Source organism: Coffea arabica, chromosome 11e (genome assembly GCF_036785885.1).
Source record: "Coffea arabica cultivar ET-39 chromosome 11e, Coffea Arabica ET-39 HiFi, whole genome shotgun sequence".
NCBI lineage: Eukaryota > Viridiplantae > Streptophyta > Magnoliopsida > Gentianales > Rubiaceae > Coffea > Coffea arabica.
This window is the reverse complement of record NC_092331.1, coordinates 6645063-6668043: the sequence shown is the minus strand read 5'-3', so window position 1 is coordinate 6668043 and position 22981 is coordinate 6645063. Positions and strand designations below refer to the sequence as shown.

At 39.6% G+C, this 22981-nt stretch overlaps 19 non-coding genes across 19 annotated transcripts; all 19 read left to right on the top strand.

Annotated features, from left to right (window-relative positions):
* Window positions 1-20: 20 nt before the first annotated feature.
* LOC140030382 (5S ribosomal RNA) lies at window positions 21-139 on the top strand. Its single transcript, XR_011834296.1, has one exon. It is a non-coding gene; the product is annotated as a 5S ribosomal RNA (ribosomal RNA).
* Window positions 140-1262: 1123 nt separating this feature from the next.
* LOC140030371 (5S ribosomal RNA) lies at window positions 1263-1381 on the top strand. Its single transcript, XR_011834285.1, has one exon. It is a non-coding gene; the product is annotated as a 5S ribosomal RNA (ribosomal RNA).
* A 1125-nt stretch (window positions 1382-2506) lies between these two features.
* LOC140030359 (5S ribosomal RNA) lies at window positions 2507-2625 on the top strand. Its single transcript, XR_011834274.1, has one exon. It is a non-coding gene; the product is annotated as a 5S ribosomal RNA (ribosomal RNA).
* Window positions 2626-3760: 1135 nt separating this feature from the next.
* LOC140030348 (5S ribosomal RNA) lies at window positions 3761-3879 on the top strand. The gene has a single exon (XR_011834263.1). It is a non-coding gene; the product is annotated as a 5S ribosomal RNA (ribosomal RNA).
* Window positions 3880-5014: 1135 nt separating this feature from the next.
* On the top strand, window positions 5015-5133 carry LOC140030336 (5S ribosomal RNA). Its single transcript, XR_011834251.1, has one exon. It is a non-coding gene; the product is annotated as a 5S ribosomal RNA (ribosomal RNA).
* A 1125-nt stretch (window positions 5134-6258) lies between these two features.
* Window positions 6259-6377, top strand: LOC140030325 (5S ribosomal RNA). The gene has a single exon (XR_011834240.1). It is a non-coding gene; the product is annotated as a 5S ribosomal RNA (ribosomal RNA).
* Window positions 6378-7502: 1125 nt separating this feature from the next.
* Window positions 7503-7621, top strand: LOC140030314 (5S ribosomal RNA). Its single transcript, XR_011834229.1, has one exon. It is a non-coding gene; the product is annotated as a 5S ribosomal RNA (ribosomal RNA).
* Window positions 7622-8746: 1125 nt separating this feature from the next.
* On the top strand, window positions 8747-8865 carry LOC140030303 (5S ribosomal RNA). The gene has a single exon (XR_011834217.1). It is a non-coding gene; the product is annotated as a 5S ribosomal RNA (ribosomal RNA).
* A 1135-nt stretch (window positions 8866-10000) lies between these two features.
* LOC140030292 (5S ribosomal RNA) lies at window positions 10001-10119 on the top strand. Its single transcript, XR_011834206.1, has one exon. It is a non-coding gene; the product is annotated as a 5S ribosomal RNA (ribosomal RNA).
* Window positions 10120-11244: 1125 nt separating this feature from the next.
* Window positions 11245-11363, top strand: LOC140030281 (5S ribosomal RNA). The gene has a single exon (XR_011834195.1). It is a non-coding gene; the product is annotated as a 5S ribosomal RNA (ribosomal RNA).
* Window positions 11364-12498: 1135 nt separating this feature from the next.
* On the top strand, window positions 12499-12617 carry LOC140031090 (5S ribosomal RNA). The gene has a single exon (XR_011835011.1). It is a non-coding gene; the product is annotated as a 5S ribosomal RNA (ribosomal RNA).
* A 1123-nt stretch (window positions 12618-13740) lies between these two features.
* LOC140030270 (5S ribosomal RNA) lies at window positions 13741-13859 on the top strand. Its single transcript, XR_011834184.1, has one exon. It is a non-coding gene; the product is annotated as a 5S ribosomal RNA (ribosomal RNA).
* A 1123-nt stretch (window positions 13860-14982) lies between these two features.
* LOC140030258 (5S ribosomal RNA) lies at window positions 14983-15101 on the top strand. The gene has a single exon (XR_011834173.1). It is a non-coding gene; the product is annotated as a 5S ribosomal RNA (ribosomal RNA).
* Window positions 15102-16224: 1123 nt separating this feature from the next.
* Window positions 16225-16343, top strand: LOC140030247 (5S ribosomal RNA). The gene has a single exon (XR_011834162.1). It is a non-coding gene; the product is annotated as a 5S ribosomal RNA (ribosomal RNA).
* Window positions 16344-17468: 1125 nt separating this feature from the next.
* LOC140030236 (5S ribosomal RNA) lies at window positions 17469-17587 on the top strand. The gene has a single exon (XR_011834151.1). It is a non-coding gene; the product is annotated as a 5S ribosomal RNA (ribosomal RNA).
* A 1125-nt stretch (window positions 17588-18712) lies between these two features.
* Window positions 18713-18831, top strand: LOC140030224 (5S ribosomal RNA). The gene has a single exon (XR_011834139.1). It is a non-coding gene; the product is annotated as a 5S ribosomal RNA (ribosomal RNA).
* Window positions 18832-19966: 1135 nt separating this feature from the next.
* On the top strand, window positions 19967-20085 carry LOC140030213 (5S ribosomal RNA). The gene has a single exon (XR_011834128.1). It is a non-coding gene; the product is annotated as a 5S ribosomal RNA (ribosomal RNA).
* A 1125-nt stretch (window positions 20086-21210) lies between these two features.
* Window positions 21211-21329, top strand: LOC140030202 (5S ribosomal RNA). The gene has a single exon (XR_011834116.1). It is a non-coding gene; the product is annotated as a 5S ribosomal RNA (ribosomal RNA).
* Window positions 21330-22464: 1135 nt separating this feature from the next.
* Window positions 22465-22583, top strand: LOC140031089 (5S ribosomal RNA). Its single transcript, XR_011835010.1, has one exon. It is a non-coding gene; the product is annotated as a 5S ribosomal RNA (ribosomal RNA).
* Window positions 22584-22981: the final 398 nt, after the last annotated feature.

The window sequence follows — 22981 nt, the reverse complement described above, 5'->3', positions numbered from 1 at the left end:
TAAAGCGAAAGGAACATGGCGGGTGCGATCATACCAGCACTAATGCACCGGATCCCATCAGAACTCCGAAGTTAAGCGTGCTTGGGCGAGAGTAGTACTAGGATGGGTGACCCCCTGGGAAGTCCTCGTGTTGCACCCCTCTCTTTTTTGTTTCGAAATCCAAATTTCCTATTCGTTCTTTATCCTGTAGTAATTTAGCTCCGTCGGAACGATTGCTTAATATTTTGCTTCTTGTCGAAGCGTGAAGGAGGATCTGAAGGCGCGAGACAAATCAGGAACGGTACGGCTCGATCAAAGCCCGGATCGTCGCTCAAATTTGTCGGCGCAAATGTATCACCGCAACTAGGGGTGGCAATTTTCGACACGACCTGAAAACACGACACGAACCTAACACGAAATTAATGGGTTTGGGTTGAGGTTTCGGGAATTCGGGTCAGAATCGGGTTGGACCCGATGAACCCGAAAAGAAAACCGGTCGATTTCGGGTCAACCCGTGGTGACCTGATATGACCCGTTTACGAATTAAAAATAATTTAATAAACATAAAAATAATTTTATCTAACTAAACTAAGTTATTCTTTTTTTCAAAGGCATTAATTACTTAATCCTAAACGAATTTATTTAATTTGTGTGAAGTTGAAATTATTATACTTGGACAAATAATATATTATATTATTTTTCACTTTTGTATTGTTTTAATTTATTTTATATTTTGCTTGGGATAAAACACTTTTACGGTGTTTAATTTTTTAGATTTGATTTGGAATCATTTATTTAAATTTTTATTACTTGATTATGTAATTAGTTTTGTGAGAAATTGATTTTATTAGAAATTACAGTGATAAATTAATAAATTAAAATTAAGTTTCGGGTCATTTCGGGTCGACCCGCCGCCCCGTAAACCTGAAATTTTCGGGTTCGGGTCAGCATACCTGACCCGTCACGGGTTGGCGGGTCGGGGTTCGGGTCAACAGATTTTCTGGCGGGTCTGTTGACCCGAACCCGACCCGCCAACCTGATTTGGACCCGAATTGCCACCCCTAACTGCAAGCGTGAAGGATTGATTTCATGATAATTTAGAGTTGCGGGATGAGGGAAAAAAACAGGGTGCAAATCAATAACAAAAAAAAATATAAAGTAAATAAATAAAAGGATAAGAGGAAAATGCTTGAATTGACGCTTAAAATGAATTTCGGTCTAGAAAAGCCACACTGCTTCGCAGGACGGGGTAGTTTAAAAGAATAAAGCGAAAGGAACATGGCGGGTGCGATCATACCAGCACTAATGCACCGGATCCCATCAGAACTCCGAAGTTAAGCGTGCTTGGGCGAGAGTAGTACTAGGATGGGTGACCCCCTGGGAAGTCCTCGTGTTGCACCCCTCTCTTTTTTGTTTCGAAATCCAAATTTCCTATTCGTTCTTTATCCTGTAGTAATTTAGCTCCGTCGGAACGATTGCTTAATATTTTGCTTCTTGTCGAAGCGTGAAGGAGGATCTGAAGGCGCGAGACAAATCAGGAACGGTACGGCTCGATCAAAGCCCGGATCGTCGCTCAAATTTGTCGGCGCAAATGTATCACCGCAACTAGGGGTGGCAATTTTCGACACGACCTGAAAACACGACACGAACCTAACACGAAATTAATGGGTTTGGGTTGAGGTTTCGGGAATTCGGGTCAGAATCGGGTTGGACCCGATGAACCCGAAAAGAAAACCGGTCGATTTCGGGTCAACCCGTGGTGACCTGATATGACCCGTTTACGAATTAAAAATAATTTAATAAACATAAAAATAATTTTATCTAACTAAACTAAGTTATTCTTTTTTTCAAAGGCATTAATTACTTAATCCTAAACGAATTTATTTAATTTGTGTGAAGTTGAAATTATTATACTTGGACAAATAATATATTATATTATTTTTCACTTTTGTATTGTTTTAATTTATTTTATATTTTGCTTGGGATAAAACACTTTTACGGTGTTTAATTTATTTTAGATTTGATTTGGAATCATTTATTTAAATTTTTATTACTTGATTATGTAATTAGTTTTGTGAGAAATTGATTTTATTAGAAATTACAGTGATAAATTAATAAATTAAAATTAAGTTTCGGGTCATTTCGGGTCGACCCGCCGCCCCGTAAACCTGAAATTTTCGGGTTCGGGTCAGCATACCTGACCCGTCACGGGTTGGCGGGTCGGGGTTCGGGTCAACAGATTTTCTGGCGGGTCTGTTGACCCGAACCCGACCCGCCAACCTGATTTGGACCCGAATTGCCACCCCTAACTGCAAGCGTGAAGGATTGATTTCATGATAATTTAGAGTTGCGGGATGAGGGAAAAAAACAGGGTGCAAATCAATAACAAAAAAAAATATAAAGTAAATAAATAAAAGGATAAGAGGAAAATGCTTGAATTGACGCTTAAAATGAATTTCGGTCTAGAAAAGCCACACTGCTTCGCAGGACGGGGTAGTTTAAAAGAATAAAGCGAAAGGAACATGGCGGGTGCGATCATACCAGCACTAATGCACCGGATCCCATCAGAACTCCGAAGTTAAGCGTGCTTGGGCGAGAGTAGTACTAGGATGGGTGACCCCCTGGGAAGTCCTCGTGTTGCACCCCTCTCTTTTTTGTTTCGAAATCCAAATTTCCTATTCGTTCTTTATCCTGTAGTAATTTAGCTCCGTCGGAACGATTGCTTAATATTTTGCTTCTTGTCGAAGCGTGAAGGAGGATCTGAAGGCGCGAGACAAATCAGGAACGGTACGGCTCGATCAAAGCCCGGATCGTCGCTCAAATTTGTCGGCGCAAATGTATCACCGCAACTAGGGGTGGCAATTTTCGACACGACCTGAAAACACGACACGAACCTAACACGAAATTAATGGGTTTGGGTTGAGGTTTCGGGAATTCGGGTCAGAATCGGGTTGGACCCGATGAACCCGAAAAGAAAACCGGTCGATTTCGGGTCAACCCGTGGTGACCTGATATGACCCGATATGACCCGTTTACGAATTAAAAATAATTTAATAAACATAAAAATAATTTTATCTAACTAAACTAAGTTATTCTTTTTTTCAAAGGCATTAATTACTTAATCCTAAACGAATTTATTTAATTTGTGTGAAGTTGAAATTATTATACTTGGACAAATAATATATTATATTATTTTTCACTTTTGTATTGTTTTAATTTATTTTATATTTTGCTTGGGATAAAACACTTTTACGGTGTTTAATTTATTTTAGATTTGATTTGGAATCATTTATTTAAATTTTTATTACTTGATTATGTAATTAGTTTTGTGAGAAATTGATTTTATTAGAAATTACAGTGATAAATTAATAAATTAAAATTAAGTTTCGGGTCATTTCGGGTCGACCCGCCGCCCCGTAAACCTGAAATTTTCGGGTTCGGGTCAGCATACCTGACCCGTCACGGGTTGGCGGGTCGGGGTTCGGGTCAACAGATTTTCTGGCGGGTCTGTTGACCCGAACCCGACCCGCCAACCTGATTTGGACCCGAATTGCCACCCCTAACTGCAAGCGTGAAGGATTGATTTCATGATAATTTAGAGTTGCGGGATGAGGGAAAAAAACAGGGTGCAAATCAATAACAAAAAAAAATATAAAGTAAATAAATAAAAGGATAAGAGGAAAATGCTTGAATTGACGCTTAAAATGAATTTCGGTCTAGAAAAGCCACACTGCTTCGCAGGACGGGGTAGTTTAAAAGAATAAAGCGAAAGGAACATGGCGGGTGCGATCATACCAGCACTAATGCACCGGATCCCATCAGAACTCCGAAGTTAAGCGTGCTTGGGCGAGAGTAGTACTAGGATGGGTGACCCCCTGGGAAGTCCTCGTGTTGCACCCCTCTCTTTTTTGTTTCGAAATCCAAATTTCCTATTCGTTCTTTATCCTGTAGTAATTTAGCTCCGTCGGAACGATTGCTTAATATTTTGCTTCTTGTCGAAGCGTGAAGGAGGATCTGAAGGCGCGAGACAAATCAGGAACGGTACGGCTCGATCAAAGCCCGGATCGTCGCTCAAATTTGTCGGCGCAAATGTATCACCGCAACTAGGGGTGGCAATTTTCGACACGACCTGAAAACACGACACGAACCTAACACGAAATTAATGGGTTTGGGTTGAGGTTTCGGGAATTCGGGTCAGAATCGGGTTGGACCCGATGAACCCGAAAAGAAAACCGGTCGATTTCGGGTCAACCCGTGGTGACCTGATATGACCCGATATGACCCGTTTACGAATTAAAAATAATTTAATAAACATAAAAATAATTTTATCTAACTAAACTAAGTTATTCTTTTTTTCAAAGGCATTAATTACTTAATCCTAAACGAATTTATTTAATTTGTGTGAAGTTGAAATTATTATACTTGGACAAATAATATATTATATTATTTTTCACTTTTGTATTGTTTTAATTTATTTTATATTTTGCTTGGGATAAAACACTTTTACGGTGTTTAATTTATTTTAGATTTGATTTGGAATCATTTATTTAAATTTTTATTACTTGATTATGTAATTAGTTTTGTGAGAAATTGATTTTATTAGAAATTACAGTGATAAATTAATAAATTAAAATTAAGTTTCGGGTCATTTCGGGTCGACCCGCCGCCCCGTAAACCTGAAATTTTCGGGTTCGGGTCAGCATACCTGACCCGTCACGGGTTGGCGGGTCGGGGTTCGGGTCAACAGATTTTCTGGCGGGTCTGTTGACCCGAACCCGACCCGCCAACCTGATTTGGACCCGAATTGCCACCCCTAACTGCAAGCGTGAAGGATTGATTTCATGATAATTTAGAGTTGCGGGATGAGGGAAAAAAACAGGGTGCAAATCAATAACAAAAAAAAATATAAAGTAAATAAATAAAAGGATAAGAGGAAAATGCTTGAATTGACGCTTAAAATGAATTTCGGTCTAGAAAAGCCACACTGCTTCGCAGGACGGGGTAGTTTAAAAGAATAAAGCGAAAGGAACATGGCGGGTGCGATCATACCAGCACTAATGCACCGGATCCCATCAGAACTCCGAAGTTAAGCGTGCTTGGGCGAGAGTAGTACTAGGATGGGTGACCCCCTGGGAAGTCCTCGTGTTGCACCCCTCTCTTTTTTGTTTCGAAATCCAAATTTCCTATTCGTTCTTTATCCTGTAGTAATTTAGCTCCGTCGGAACGATTGCTTAATATTTTGCTTCTTGTCGAAGCGTGAAGGAGGATCTGAAGGCGCGAGACAAATCAGGAACGGTACGGCTCGATCAAAGCCCGGATCGTCGCTCAAATTTGTCGGCGCAAATGTATCACCGCAACTAGGGGTGGCAATTTTCGACACGACCTGAAAACACGACACGAACCTAACACGAAATTAATGGGTTTGGGTTGAGGTTTCGGGAATTCGGGTCAGAATCGGGTTGGACCCGATGAACCCGAAAAGAAAACCGGTCGATTTCGGGTCAACCCGTGGTGACCCGATATGACCCGTTTACGAATTAAAAATAATTTAATAAACATAAAAATAATTTTATCTAACTAAACTAAGTTATTCTTTTTTTCAAAGGCATTAATTACTTAATCCTAAACGAATTTATTTAATTTGTGTGAAGTTGAAATTATTATACTTGGACAAATAATATATTATATTATTTTTCACTTTTGTATTGTTTTAATTTATTTTATATTTTGCTTGGGATAAAACACTTTTACGGTGTTTAATTTATTTTAGATTTGATTTGGAATCATTTATTTAAATTTTTATTACTTGATTATGTAATTAGTTTTGTGAGAAATTGATTTTATTAGAAATTACAGTGATAAATTAATAAATTAAAATTAAGTTTCGGGTCATTTCGGGTCGACCCGCCGCCCCGTAAACCTGAAATTTTCGGGTTCGGGTCAGCATACCTGACCCGTCACGGGTTGGCGGGTCGGGGTTCGGGTCAACAGATTTTCTGGCGGGTCTGTTGACCCGAACCCGACCCGCCAACCTGATTTGGACCCGAATTGCCACCCCTAACTGCAAGCGTGAAGGATTGATTTCATGATAATTTAGAGTTGCGGGATGAGGGAAAAAAACAGGGTGCAAATCAATAACAAAAAAAAATATAAAGTAAATAAATAAAAGGATAAGAGGAAAATGCTTGAATTGACGCTTAAAATGAATTTCGGTCTAGAAAAGCCACACTGCTTCGCAGGACGGGGTAGTTTAAAAGAATAAAGCGAAAGGAACATGGCGGGTGCGATCATACCAGCACTAATGCACCGGATCCCATCAGAACTCCGAAGTTAAGCGTGCTTGGGCGAGAGTAGTACTAGGATGGGTGACCCCCTGGGAAGTCCTCGTGTTGCACCCCTCTCTTTTTTGTTTCGAAATCCAAATTTCCTATTCGTTCTTTATCCTGTAGTAATTTAGCTCCGTCGGAACGATTGCTTAATATTTTGCTTCTTGTCGAAGCGTGAAGGAGGATCTGAAGGCGCGAGACAAATCAGGAACGGTACGGCTCGATCAAAGCCCGGATCGTCGCTCAAATTTGTCGGCGCAAATGTATCACCGCAACTAGGGGTGGCAATTTTCGACACGACCTGAAAACACGACACGAACCTAACACGAAATTAATGGGTTTGGGTTGAGGTTTCGGGAATTCGGGTCAGAATCGGGTTGGACCCGATGAACCCGAAAAGAAAACCGGTCGATTTCGGGTCAACCCGTGGTGACCCGATATGACCCGTTTACGAATTAAAAATAATTTAATAAACATAAAAATAATTTTATCTAACTAAACTAAGTTATTCTTTTTTTCAAAGGCATTAATTACTTAATCCTAAACGAATTTATTTAATTTGTGTGAAGTTGAAATTATTATACTTGGACAAATAATATATTATATTATTTTTCACTTTTGTATTGTTTTAATTTATTTTATATTTTGCTTGGGATAAAACACTTTTACGGTGTTTAATTTATTTTAGATTTGATTTGGAATCATTTATTTAAATTTTTATTACTTGATTATGTAATTAGTTTTGTGAGAAATTGATTTTATTAGAAATTACAGTGATAAATTAATAAATTAAAATTAAGTTTCGGGTCATTTCGGGTCGACCCGCCGCCCCGTAAACCTGAAATTTTCGGGTTCGGGTCAGCATACCTGACCCGTCACGGGTTGGCGGGTCGGGGTTCGGGTCAACAGATTTTCTGGCGGGTCTGTTGACCCGAACCCGACCCGCCAACCTGATTTGGACCCGAATTGCCACCCCTAACTGCAAGCGTGAAGGATTGATTTCATGATAATTTAGAGTTGCGGGATGAGGGAAAAAAACAGGGTGCAAATCAATAACAAAAAAAAATATAAAGTAAATAAATAAAAGGATAAGAGGAAAATGCTTGAATTGACGCTTAAAATGAATTTCGGTCTAGAAAAGCCACACTGCTTCGCAGGACGGGGTAGTTTAAAAGAATAAAGCGAAAGGAACATGGCGGGTGCGATCATACCAGCACTAATGCACCGGATCCCATCAGAACTCCGAAGTTAAGCGTGCTTGGGCGAGAGTAGTACTAGGATGGGTGACCCCCTGGGAAGTCCTCGTGTTGCACCCCTCTCTTTTTTGTTTCGAAATCCAAATTTCCTATTCGTTCTTTATCCTGTAGTAATTTAGCTCCGTCGGAACGATTGCTTAATATTTTGCTTCTTGTCGAAGCGTGAAGGAGGATCTGAAGGCGCGAGACAAATCAGGAACGGTACGGCTCGATCAAAGCCCGGATCGTCGCTCAAATTTGTCGGCGCAAATGTATCACCGCAACTAGGGGTGGCAATTTTCGACACGACCTGAAAACACGACACGAACCTAACACGAAATTAATGGGTTTGGGTTGAGATTTCGGGAATTCGGGTCAGAATCGGGTTGGACCCGATGAACCCGAAAAGAAAACCGGTCGATTTCGGGTCAACCCGTGGTGACCTGATATGACCCGTTTACGAATTAAAAATAATTTAATAAACATAAAAATAATTTTATCTAACTAAACTAAGTTATTCTTTTTTTCAAAGGCATTAATTACTTAATCCTAAACGAATTTATTTAATTTGTGTGAAGTTGAAATTATTATACTTGGACAAATAATATATTATATTATTTTTCACTTTTGTATTGTTTTAATTTATTTTATATTTTGCTTGGGATAAAACACTTTTACGGTGTTTAATTTATTTTAGATTTGATTTGGAATCATTTATTTAAATTTTTATTACTTGATTATGTAATTAGTTTTGTGAGAAATTGATTTTATTAGAAATTACAGTGATAAATTAATAAATTAAAATTAAGTTTCGGGTCATTTCGGGTCGACCCGCCGCCCCGTAAACCTGAAATTTTCGGGTTCGGGTCAGCATACCTGACCCGTCACGGGTTGGCGGGTCGGGGTTCGGGTCAACAGATTTTCTGGCGGGTCTGTTGACCCGAACCCGACCCGCCAACCTGATTTGGACCCGAATTGCCACCCCTAACTGCAAGCGTGAAGGATTGATTTCATGATAATTTAGAGTTGCGGGATGAGGGAAAAAAACAGGGTGCAAATCAATAACAAAAAAAAATATAAAGTAAATAAATAAAAGGATAAGAGGAAAATGCTTGAATTGACGCTTAAAATGAATTTCGGTCTAGAAAAGCCACACTGCTTCGCAGGACGGGGTAGTTTAAAAGAATAAAGCGAAAGGAACATGGCGGGTGCGATCATACCAGCACTAATGCACCGGATCCCATCAGAACTCCGAAGTTAAGCGTGCTTGGGCGAGAGTAGTACTAGGATGGGTGACCCCCTGGGAAGTCCTCGTGTTGCACCCCTCTCTTTTTTGTTTCGAAATCCAAATTTCCTATTCGTTCTTTATCCTGTAGTAATTTAGCTCCGTCGGAACGATTGCTTAATATTTTGCTTCTTGTCGAAGCGTGAAGGAGGATCTGAAGGCGCGAGACAAATCAGGAACGGTACGGCTCGATCAAAGCCCGGATCGTCGCTCAAATTTGTCGGCGCAAATGTATCACCGCAACTAGGGGTGGCAATTTTCGACACGACCTGAAAACACGACACGAACCTAACACGAAATTAATGGGTTTGGGTTGAGGTTTCGGGAATTCGGGTCAGAATCGGGTTGGACCCGATGAACCCGAAAAGAAAACCGGTCGATTTCGGGTCAACCCGTGGTGACCTGATATGACCCGATATGACCCGTTTACGAATTAAAAATAATTTAATAAACATAAAAATAATTTTATCTAACTAAACTAAGTTATTCTTTTTTTCAAAGGCATTAATTACTTAATCCTAAACGAATTTATTTAATTTGTGTGAAGTTGAAATTATTATACTTGGACAAATAATATATTATATTATTTTTCACTTTTGTATTGTTTTAATTTATTTTATATTTTGCTTGGGATAAAACACTTTTACGGTGTTTAATTTATTTTAGATTTGATTTGGAATCATTTATTTAAATTTTTATTACTTGATTATGTAATTAGTTTTGTGAGAAATTGATTTTATTAGAAATTACAGTGATAAATTAATAAATTAAAATTAAGTTTCGGGTCATTTCGGGTCGACCCGCCGCCCCGTAAACCTGAAATTTTCGGGTTCGGGTCAGCATACCTGACCCGTTACGGGTTGGCGGGTCGGGGTTCGGGTCAACAGATTTTCTGGCGGGTCTGTTGACCCGAACCCGACCCGCCAACCTGATTTGGACCCGAATTGCCACCCCTAACTGCAAGCGTGAAGGATTGATTTCATGATAATTTAGAGTTGCGGGATGAGGGAAAAAAACAGGGTGCAAATCAATAACAAAAAAAAATATAAAGTAAATAAATAAAAGGATAAGAGGAAAATGCTTGAATTGACGCTTAAAATGAATTTCGGTCTAGAAAAGCCACACTGCTTCGCAGGACGGGGTAGTTTAAAAGAATAAAGCGAAAGGAACATGGCGGGTGCGATCATACCAGCACTAATGCACCGGATCCCATCAGAACTCCGAAGTTAAGCGTGCTTGGGCGAGAGTAGTACTAGGATGGGTGACCCCCTGGGAAGTCCTCGTGTTGCACCCCTCTCTTTTTTGTTTCGAAATCCAAATTTCCTATTCGTTCTTTATCCTGTAGTAATTTAGCTCCGTCGGAACGATTGCTTAATATTTTGCTTCTTGTCGAAGCGTGAAGGAGGATCTGAAGGCGCGAGACAAATCAGGAACGGTACGGCTCGATCAAAGCCCGGATCGTCGCTCAAATTTGTCGGCGCAAATGTATCACCGCAACTAGGGGTGGCAATTTTCGACACGACCTGAAAACACGACACGAACCTAACACGAAATTAATGGGTTTGGGTTGAGGTTTCGGGAATTCGGGTCAGAATCGGGTTGGACCCGATGAACCCGAAAAGAAAACCGGTCGATTTCGGGTCAACCCGTGGTGACCTGATATGACCCGTTTACGAATTAAAAATAATTTAATAAACATAAAAATAATTTTATCTAACTAAACTAAGTTATTCTTTTTTTCAAAGGCATTAATTACTTAATCCTAAACGAATTTATTTAATTTGTGTGAAGTTGAAATTATTATACTTGGACAAATAATATATTATATTATTTTTCACTTTTGTATTGTTTTAATTTATTTTATATTTTGCTTGGGATAAAACACTTTTACGGTGTTTAATTTATTTTAGATTTGATTTGGAATCATTTATTTAAATTTTTATTACTTGATTATGTAATTAGTTTTGTGAGAAATTGATTTTATTAGAAATTACAGTGATAAATTAATAAATTAAAATTAAGTTTCGGGTCATTTCGGGTCGACCCGCCGCCCCGTAAACCTGAAATTTTCGGGTTCGGGTCAGCATACCTGACCCGTCACGGGTTGGCGGGTCGGGGTTCGGGTCAACAGATTTTCTGGCGGGTCTGTTGACCCGAACCCGACCCGCCAACCTGATTTGGACCCGAATTGCCACCCCTAACTGCAAGCGTGAAGGATTGATTTCATGATAATTTAGAGTTGCGGGATGAGGGAAAAAAACAGGGTGCAAATCAATAACAAAAAAAAATATAAAGTAAATAAATAAAAGGATAAGAGGAAAATGCTTGAATTGACGCTTAAAATGAATTTCGGTCTAGAAAAGCCACACTGCTTCGCAGGACGGGGTAGTTTAAAAGAATAAAGCGAAAGGAACATGGCGGGTGCGATCATACCAGCACTAATGCACCGGATCCCATCAGAACTCCGAAGTTAAGCGTGCTTGGGCGAGAGTAGTACTAGGATGGGTGACCCCCTGGGAAGTCCTCGTGTTGCACCCCTCTCTTTTTTGTTTCGAAATCCAAATTTCCTATTCGTTCTTTATCCTGTAGTAATTTAGCTCCGTCGGAACGATTGCTTAATATTTTGCTTCTTGTCGAAGCGTGAAGGAGGATCTGAAGGCGCGAGACAAATCAGGAACGGTACGGCTCGATCAAAGCCCGGATCGTCGCTCAAATTTGTCGGCGCAAATGTATCACCGCAACTAGGGGTGGCAATTTTCGACACGACCTGAAAACACGACACGAACCTAACACGAAATTAATGGGTTTGGGTTGAGGTTTCGGGAATTCGGGTCAGAATCGGGTTGGACCCGATGAACCCGAAAAGAAAACCGGTCGATTTCGGGTCAACCCGTGGTGACCTGATATGACCCGATATGACCCGTTTACGAATTAAAAATAATTTAATAAACATAAAAATAATTTTATCTAACTAAACTAAGTTATTCTTTTTTTCAAAGGCATTAATTACTTAATCCTAAACGAATTTATTTAATTTGTGTGAAGTTGAAATTATTATACTTGGACAAATAATATATTATATTATTTTTCACTTTTGTATTGTTTTAATTTATTTTATATTTTGCTTGGGATAAAACACTTTTACGGTGTTTAATTTATTTTAGATTTGATTTGGAATCATTTATTTAAATTTTTATTACTTGATTATGTAATTAGTTTTGTGAGAAATTGATTTTATTAGAAATTACAGTGATAAATTAATAAATTAAAATTAAGTTTCGGGTCATTTCGGGTCGACCCGCCGCCCCGTAAACCTGAAATTTTCGGGTTCGGGTCAGCATACCTGACCCGTCAGGGGTTGGCGGGTCGGGGTTCGGGTCAACAGATTTTCTGGCGGGTCTGTTGACCCGAACCCGACCCGCCAACCTGATTTGGACCCGAATTGCCACCCCTAACTGCAAGCGTGAAGGATTGATTTCATGATAATTTAGAGTTGCGGGATGAGGGAAAAAAACAGGGTGCAAATCAATAACAAAAAAAAATATAAAGTAAATAAATAAAAGGATAAGAGGAAAATGCTTGAATTGACGCTTAAAATGAATTTCGGTCTAGAAAAGCCACACTGCTTCGCAGGACGGGGTAGTTTAAAAGAATAAAGCGAAAGGAACATGGCGGGTGCGATCATACCAGCACTAATGCACCGGATCCCATCAGAACTCCGAAATTAAGCGTGCTTGGGCGAGAGTAGTACTAGGATGGGTGACCCCCTGGGAAGTCCTCGTGTTGCACCCCTCTCTTTTTTGTTTCGAAATCCAAATTTCCTATTCGTTCTTTATCCTGTAGTAATTTAGCTCCGTCGGAACGATTGCTTAATATTTTGCTTCTTGTCGAAGCGTGAAGGAGGATCTGAAGGCGCGAGACAAATCAGGAACGGTACGGCTCGATCAAAGCCCGGATCGTCGCTCAAATTTGTCGGCGCAAATGTATCACCGCAACTAGGGGTGGCAATTTTCGACACGACCTGAAAACACGACACGAACCTAACACGAAATTAATGGGTTTGGGTTGAGGTTTCGGGAATTCGGGTCAGAATCGGGTTGGACCCGATGAACCCGAAAAGAAAACCGGTCGATTTCGGGTCAACCCGTGGTGACCTGATATGACCCGTTTACGAATTAAAAATAATTTAATAAACATAAAAATAATTTTATCTAACTAAACTAAGTTATTCTTTTTTTCAAAGGCATTAATTACTTAATCCTAAACGAATTTATTTAATTTGTGTGAAGTTGAAATTATTATACTTGGACAAATAATATATTATATTATTTTTCACTTTTGTATTGTTTTAATTTATTTTATATTTTGCTTGGGATAAAACACTTTTACGGTGTTTAATTTTTTAGATTTGATTTGGAATCATTTATTTAAATTTTTATTACTTGATTATGTAATTAGTTTTGTGAGAAATTGATTTTATTAGAAATTAAAGTGATAAATTAAAAAATTAAAATTAAGTTTCGGGTCATTTCGGGTCGACCCGCCGCCCCGTAAACCTGAAATTTTCGGGTTCGGGTCAGCATACCTGACCCGTCACGGGTTGGCGGGTCGGGGTTCGGGTCAACAGATTTTCTGGCGGGTCTGTTGACCCGAACCCGACCCGCCAACCTGATTTGGACCCGAATTGCCACCCCTAACTGCAAGCGTGAAGGATTGATTTCATGATAATTTAGAGTTGCGGGATGAGGGAAAAAAACAGGGTGCAAATCAATAACAAAAAAAAATATAAAGTAAATAAATAAAAGGATAAGAGGAAAATGCTTGAATTGACGCTTAAAATGAATTTCGGTCTAGAAAAGCCACACTGCTTCGCAGGACGGGGTAGTTTAAAAGAATAAAGCGAAAGGAACATGGCGGGTGCGATCATACCAGCACTAATGCACCGGATCCCATCAGAACTCCGAAGTTAAGCGTGCTTGGGCGAGAGTAGTACTAGGATGGGTGACCCCCTGGGAAGTCCTCGTGTTGCACCCCTCTCTTTTTTGTTTCGAAATCCAAATTTCCTATTCGTTCTTTATCCTGTAGTAATTTAGCTCCGTCGGAACGATTGCTTAATATTTTGCTTCTTGTCGAAGCGTGAAGGAGGATCTGAAGGCGCGAGACAAATCAGGAACGGTACGGCTCGATCAAAGCCCGGATCGTCGCTCAAATTTGTCGGCGCAAATGTATCACCGCAACTAGGGGTGGCAATTTTCGACACGACCTGAAAACACGACACGAACCTAACACGAAATTAATGGGTTTGGGTTGAGGTTTCGGGAATTCGGGTCAGAATCGGGTTGGACCCGATGAACCCGAAAAGAAAACCGGTCGATTTCGGGTCAACCCGTGGTGACCTGATATGACCCGTTTACGAATTAAAAATAATTTAATAAACATAAAAATAATTTTATCTAACTAAACTAAGTTATTCTTTTTTTCAAAGGCATTAATTACTTAATCCTAAACGAATTTATTTAATTTGTGTGAAGTTGAAATTATTATACTTGGACAAATAATATATTATATTATTTTTCACTTTTGTATTGTTTTAATTTATTTTATATTTTGCTTGGGATAAAACACTTTTACGGTGTTTAATTTTTTAGATTTGATTTGGAATCATTTATTTAAATTTTTATTACTTGATTATGTAATTAGTTTTGTGAGAAATTGATTTTATTAGAAATTACAGTGATAAATTAATAAATTAAAATTAAGTTTCGGGTCATTTCGGGTCGACCCGCCGCCCCGTAAACCTGAAATTTTCGGGTTCGGGTCAGCATACCTGACCCGTCACGGGTTGGCGGGTCGGGGTTCGGGTCAACAGATTTTCTGGCGGGTCTGTTGACCCGAACCCGACCCGCCAACCTGATTTGGACCCGAATTGCCACCCCTAACTGCAAGCGTGAAGGATTGATTTCATGATAATTTAGAGTTGCGGGATGAGGGAAAAAAACAGGGTGCAAATCAATAACAAAAAAAAATATAAAGTAAATAAATAAAAGGATAAGAGGAAAATGCTTGAATTGACGCTTAAAATGAATTTCGGTCTAGAAAAGCCACACTGCTTCGCAGGACGGGGTAGTTTAAAAGAATAAAGCGAAAGGAACATGGCGGGTGCGATCATACCAGCACTAATGCACCGGATCCCATCAGAACTCCGAAGTTAAGCGTGCTTGGGCGAGAGTAGTACTAGGATGGGTGACCCCCTGGGAAGTCCTCGTGTTGCACCCCTCTCTTTTTTGTTTCGAAATCCAAATTTCCTATTCGTTCTTTATCCTGTAGTAATTTAGCTCCGTCGGAACGATTGCTTAATATTTTGCTTCTTGTCGAAGCGTGAAGGAGGATCTGAAGGCGCGAGACAAATCAGGAACGGTACGGCTCGATCAAAGCCCGGATCGTCGCTCAAATTTGTCGGCGCAAATGTATCACCGCAACTAGGGGTGGCAATTTTCGACACGACCTGAAAACACGACACGAACCTAACACGAAATTAATGGGTTTGGGTTGAGGTTTCGGGAATTCGGGTCAGAATCGGGTTGGACCCGATGAACCCGAAAAGAAAACCGGTCGATTTCGGGTCAACCCGTGGTGACCTGATATGACCCGTTTACGAATTAAAAATAATTTAATAAACATAAAAATAATTTTATCTAACTAAACTAAGTTATTCTTTTTTTCAAAGGCATTAATTACTTAATCCTAAACGAATTTATTTAATTTGTGTGAAGTTGAAATTATTATACTTGGACAAATAATATATTATATTATTTTTCACTTTTGTATTGTTTTAATTTATTTTATATTTTGCTTGGGATAAAACACTTTTACGGTGTTTAATTTTTTAGATTTGATTTGGAATCATTTATTTAAATTTTTATTACTTGATTATGTAATTAGTTTTGTGAGAAATTGATTTTATTAGAAATTACAGTGATAAATTAATAAATTAAAATTAAGTTTCGGGTCATTTCGGGTCGACCCGCCGCCCCGTAAACCTGAAATTTTCGGGTTCGGGTCAGCATACCTGACCCGTCACGGGTTGGCGGGTCGGGGTTCGGGTCAACAGATTTTCTGGCGGGTCTGTTGACCCGAACCCGACCCGCCAACCTGATTTGGACCCGAATTGCCACCCCTAACTGCAAGCGTGAAGGATTGATTTCATGATAATTTAGAGTTGCGGGATGAGGGAAAAAAACAGGGTGCAAATCAATAACAAAAAAAAATATAAAGTAAATAAATAAAAGGATAAGAGGAAAATGCTTGAATTGACGCTTAAAATGAATTTCGGTCTAGAAAAGCCACACTGCTTCGCAGGACGGGGTAGTTTAAAAGAATAAAGCGAAAGGAACATGGCGGGTGCGATCATACCAGCACTAATGCACCGGATCCCATCAGAACTCCGAAGTTAAGCGTGCTTGGGCGAGAGTAGTACTAGGATGGGTGACCCCCTGGGAAGTCCTCGTGTTGCACCCCTCTCTTTTTTGTTTCGAAATCCAAATTTCCTATTCGTTCTTTATCCTGTAGTAATTTAGCTCCGTCGGAACGATTGCTTAATATTTTGCTTCTTGTCGAAGCGTGAAGGAGGATCTGAAGGCGCGAGACAAATCAGGAACGGTACGGCTCGATCAAAGCCCGGATCGTCGCTCAAATTTGTCGGCGCAAATGTATCACCGCAACTAGGGGTGGCAATTTTCGACACGACCTGAAAACACGACACGAACCTAACACGAAATTAATGGGTTTGGGTTGAGGTTTCGGGAATTCGGGTCAGAATCGGGTTGGACCCGATGAACCCGAAAAGAAAACCGGTCGATTTCGGGTCAACCCGTGGTGACCCGATATGACCCGTTTACGAATTAAAAATAATTTAATAAACATAAAAATAATTTTATCTAACTAAACTAAGTTATTCTTTTTTTCAAAGGCATTAATTACTTAATCCTAAACGAATTTATTTAATTTGTGTGAAGTTGAAATTATTATACTTGGACAAATAATATATTATATTATTTTTCACTTTTGTATTGTTTTAATTTATTTTATATTTTGCTTGGGATAAAACACTTTTACGGTGTTTAATTTATTTTAGATTTGATTTGGAATCATTTATTTAAATTTTTATTACTTGATTATGTAATTAGTTTTGTGAGAAATTGATTTTATTAGAAATTACAGTGATAAATTAATAAATTAAAATTAAGTTTCGGGTCATTTCGGGTCGACCCGCCGCCCCGTAAACCTGAAATTTTCGGGTTCGGGTCAGCATACCTGACCCGTCACGGGTTGGCGGGTCGGGGTTCGGGTCAACAGATTTTCTGGCGGGTCTGTTGACCCGAACCCGACCCGCCAACCTGATTTGGACCCGAATTGCCACCCCTAACTGCAAGCGTGAAGGATTGATTTCATGATAATTTAGAGTTGCGGGATGAGGGAAAAAAACAGGGTGCAAATCAATAACAAAAAAAAATATAAAGTAAATAAATAAAAGGATAAGAGGAAAATGCTTGAATTGACGCTTAAAATGAATTTCGGTCTAGAAAAGCCACACTGCTTCGCAGGACGGGGTAGTTTAAAAGAATAAAGCGAAAGGAACATGGCGGGTGCGATCATACCAGCACTAATGCACCGGATCCCATCAGAACTCCGAAGTTAAGCGTGCTTGGGCGAGAGTAGTACTAGGATGGGTGACCCCCTGGGAAGTCCTCGTGTTGCACCCCTCTCTTTTTTGTTTCGAAATCCAAATTTCCTATTCGTTCTTTATCCTGTAGTAATTTAGCTCCGTCGGAACGATTGCTTAATATTTTGCTTCTTGTCGAAGCGTGAAGGAGGATCTGAAGGCGCGAGACAAATCAGGAACGGTACGGCTCGATCAAAGCCCGGATCGTCGCTCAAATTTGTCGGCGCAAATGTATCACCGCAACTAGGGGTGGCAATTTTCGACACGACCTGAAAACACGACACGAACCTAACACGAAATTAATGGGTTTGGGTTGAGATTTCGGGAATTCGGGTCAGAATCGGGTTGGACCCGATGAACCCGAAAAGAAAACCGGTCGATTTCGGGTCAACCCGTGGTGACCTGATATGACCCGTTTACGAATTAAAAATAATTTAATAAACATAAAAATAATTTTATCTAACTAAACTAAGTTATTCTTTTTTTCAAAGGCATTAATTACTTAATCCTAAACGAATTTATTTAATTTGTGTGAAGTTGAAATTATTATACTTGGACAAATAATATATTATATTATTTTTCACTTTTGTATTGTTTTAATTTATTTTATATTTTGCTTGGGATAAAACACTTTTACGGTGTTTAATTTATTTTAGATTTGATTTGGAATCATTTATTTAAATTTTTATTACTTGATTATGTAATTAGTTTTGTGAGAAATTGATTTTATTAGAAATTACAGTGATAAATTAATAAATTAAAATTAAGTTTCGGGTCATTTCGGGTCGACCCGCCGCCCCGTAAACCTGAAATTTTCGGGTTCGGGTCAGCATACCTGACCCGTCACGGGTTGGCGGGTCGGGGTTCGGGTCAACAGATTTTCTGGCGGGTCTGTTGACCCGAACCCGACCCGCCAACCTGATTTGGACCCGAATTGCCACCCCTAACTGCAAGCGTGAAGGATTGATTTCATGATAATTTAGAGTTGCGGGATGAGGGAAAAAAACAGGGTGCAAATCAATAACAAAAAAAAATATAAAGTAAATAAATAAAAGGATAAGAGGAAAATGCTTGAATTGACGCTTAAAATGAATTTCGGTCTAGAAAAGCCACACTGCTTCGCAGGACGGGGTAGTTTAAAAGAATAAAGCGAAAGGAACATGGCGGGTGCGATCATACCAGCACTAATGCACCGGATCCCATCAGAACTCCGAAGTTAAGCGTGCTTGGGCGAGAGTAGTACTAGGATGGGTGACCCCCTGGGAAGTCCTCGTGTTGCACCCCTCTCTTTTTTGTTTCGAAATCCAAATTTCCTATTCGTTCTTTATCCTGTAGTAATTTAGCTCCGTCGGAACGATTGCTTAATATTTTGCTTCTTGTCGAAGCGTGAAGGAGGATCTGAAGGCGCGAGACAAATCAGGAACGGTACGGCTCGATCAAAGCCCGGATCGTCGCTCAAATTTGTCGGCGCAAATGTATCACCGCAACTAGGGGTGGCAATTTTCGACACGACCTGAAAACACGACACGAACCTAACACGAAATTAATGGGTTTGGGTTGAGGTTTCGGGAATTCGGGTCAGAATCGGGTTGGACCCGATGAACCCGAAAAGAAAACCGGTCGATTTCGGGTCAACCCGTGGTGACCTGATATGACCCGATATGACCCGTTTACGAATTAAAAATAATTTAATAAACATAAAAATAATTTTATCTAACTAAACTAAGTTATTCTTTTTTTCAAAGGCATTAATTACTTAATCCTAAACGAATTTATTTAATTTGTGTGAAGTTGAAATTATTATACTTGGACAAATAATATATTATATTATTTTTCACTTTTGTATTGTTTTAATTTATTTTATATTTTGCTTGGGATAAAACACTTTTACGGTGTTTAATTTATTTTAGATTTGATTTGGAATCATTTATTTAAATTTTTATTACTTGATTATGTAATTAGTTTTGTGAGAAATTGATTTTATTAGAAATTACAGTGATAAATTAATAAATTAAAATTAAGTTTCGGGTCATTTCGGGTCGACCCGCCGCCCCGTAAACCTGAAATTTTCGGGTTCGGGTCAGCATACCTGACCCGTTACGGGTTGGCGGGTCGGGGTTCGGGTCAACAGATTTTCTGGCGGGTCTGTTGACCCGAACCCGACCCGCCAACCTGATTTGGACCCGAATTGCCACCCCTAACTGCAAGCGTGAAGGATTGATTTCATGATAATTTAGAGTTGCGGGATGAGGGAAAAAAACAGGGTGCAAATCAATAACAAAAAAAAATATAAAGTAAATAAATAAAAGGATAAGAGGAAAATGCTTGAATTGACGCTTAAAATGAATTTCGGTCTAGAAAAGCCACACTGCTTCGCAGGACGGGGTAGTTTAAAAGAATAAAGCGAAAGGAACATGGCGGGTGCGATCATACCAGCACTAATGCACCGGATCCCATCAGAACTCCGAAGTTAAGCGTGCTTGGGCGAGAGTAGTACTAGGATGGGTGACCCCCTGGGAAGTCCTCGTGTTGCACCCCTCTCTTTTTTGTTTCGAAATCCAAATTTCCTATTCGTTCTTTATCCTGTAGTAATTTAGCTCCGTCGGAACGATTGCTTAATATTTTGCTTCTTGTCGAAGCGTGAAGGAGGATCTGAAGGCGCGAGACAAATCAGGAACGGTACGGCTCGATCAAAGCCCGGATCGTCGCTCAAATTTGTCGGCGCAAATGTATCACCGCAACTAGGGGTGGCAATTTTCGACACGACCTGAAAACACGACACGAACCTAACACGAAATTAATGGGTTTGGGTTGAGGTTTCGGGAATTCGGGTCAGAATCGGGTTGGACCCGATGAACCCGAAAAGAAAACCGGTCGATTTCGGGTCAACCCGTGGTGACCTGATATGACCCGTTTACGAATTAAAAATAATTTAATAAACATAAAAATAATTTTATCTAACTAAACTAAGTTATTCTTTTTTTCAAAGGCATTAATTACTTAATCCTAAACGAATTTATTTAATTTGTGTGAAGTTGAAATTATTATACTTGGACAAATAATATATTATATTATTTTTCACTTTTGTATTGTTTTAATTTATTTTATATTTTGCTTGGGATAAAACACTTTTACGGTGTTTAATTTATTTTAGATTTGATTTGGAATCATTTATTTAAATTTTTATTACTTGATTATGTAATTAGTTTTGTGAGAAATTGATTTTATTAGAAATTACAGTGATAAATTAATAAATTAAAATTAAGTTTCGGGTCATTTCGGGTCGACCCGCCGCCCCGTAAACCTGAAATTTTCGGGTTCGGGTCAGCATACCTGACCCGTCACGGGTTGGCGGGTCGGGGTTCGGGTCAACAGATTTTCTGGCGGGTCTGTTGACCCGAACCCGACCCGCCAACCTGATTTGGACCCGAATTGCCACCCCTAACTGCAAGCGTGAAGGATTGATTTCATGATAATTTAGAGTTGCGGGATGAGGGAAAAAAACAGGGTGCAAATCAATAACAAAAAAAAATATAAAGTAAATAAATAAAAGGATAAGAGGAAAATGCTTGAATTGACGCTTAAAATGAATTTCGGTCTAGAAAAGCCACACTGCTTCGCAGGACGGGGTAGTTTAAAAGAATAAAGCGAAAGGAACATGGCGGGTGCGATCATACCAGCACTAATGCACCGGATCCCATCAGAACTCCGAAGTTAAGCGTGCTTGGGCGAGAGTAGTACTAGGATGGGTGACCCCCTGGGAAGTCCTCGTGTTGCACCCCTCTCTTTTTTGTTTCGAAATCCAAATTTCCTATTCGTTCTTTATCCTGTAGTAATTTAGCTCCGTCGGAACGATTGCTTAATATTTTGCTTCTTGTCGAAGCGTGAAGGAGGATCTGAAGGCGCGAGACAAATCAGGAACGGTACGGCTCGATCAAAGCCCGGATCGTCGCTCAAATTTGTCGGCGCAAATGTATCACCGCAACTAGGGGTGGCAATTTTCGACACGACCTGAAAACACGACACGAACCTAACACGAAATTAATGGGTTTGGGTTGAGGTTTCGGGAATTCGGGTCAGAATCGGGTTGGACCCGATGAACCCGAAAAGAAAACCGGTCGATTTCGGGTCAACCCGTGGTGACCTGATATGACCCGATATGACCCGTTTACGAATTAAAAATAATTTAATAAACATAAAAATAATTTTATCTAACTAAACTAAGTTATTCTTTTTTTCAAAGGCATTAATTACTTAATCCTAAACGAATTTATTTAATTTGTGTGAAGTTGAAATTATTATACTTGGACAAATAATATATTATATTATTTTTCACTTTTGTATTGTTTTAATTTATTTTATATTTTGCTTGGGATAAAACACTTTTACGGTGTTTAATTTATTTTAGATTTGATTTGGAATCATTTATTTAAATTTTTATTACTTGATTATGTAATTAGTTTTGTGAGAAATTGATTTTATTAGAAATTACAGTGATAAATTAATAAATTAAAATTAAGTTTCGGGTCATTTCGGGTCGACCCGCCGCCCCGTAAACCTGAAATTTTCGGGTTCGGGTCAGCATACCTGACCCGTCAGGGGTTGGCGGGTCGGGGTTCGGGTCAACAGATTTTCTGGCGGGTCTGTTGACCCGAACCCGACCCGCCAACCTGATTTGGACCCGAATTGCCACCCCTAACTGCAAGCGTGAAGGATTGATTTCATGATAATTTAGAGTTGCGGGATGAGGGAAAAAAACAGGGTGCAAATCAATAACAAAAAAAAATATAAAGTAAATAAATAAAAGGATAAGAGGAAAATGCTTGAATTGACGCTTAAAATGAATTTCGGTCTAGAAAAGCCACACTGCTTCGCAGGACGGGGTAGTTTAAAAGAATAAAGCGAAAGGAACATGGCGGGTGCGATCATACCAGCACTAATGCACCGGATCCCATCAGAACTCCGAAATTAAGCGTGCTTGGGCGAGAGTAGTACTAGGATGGGTGACCCCCTGGGAAGTCCTCGTGTTGCACCCCTCTCTTTTTTGTTTCGAAATCCAAATTTCCTATTCGTTCTTTATCCTGTAGTAATTTAGCTCCGTCGGAACGATTGCTTAATATTTTGCTTCTTGTCGAAGCGTGAAGGAGGATCTGAAGGCGCGAGACAAATCAGGAACGGTACGGCTCGATCAAAGCCCGGATCGTCGCTCAAATTTGTCGGCGCAAATGTATCACCGCAACTAGGGGTGGCAATTTTCGACACGACCTGAAAACACGACACGAACCTAACACGAAATTAATGGGTTTGGGTTGAGGTTTCGGGAATTCGGGTCAGAATCGGGTTGGACCCGATGAACCCGAAAAGAAAACCGGTCGATTTCGGGTCAACCCGTGGTGACCTGATATGACCCGTTTACGAATTAAAAATAATTTAA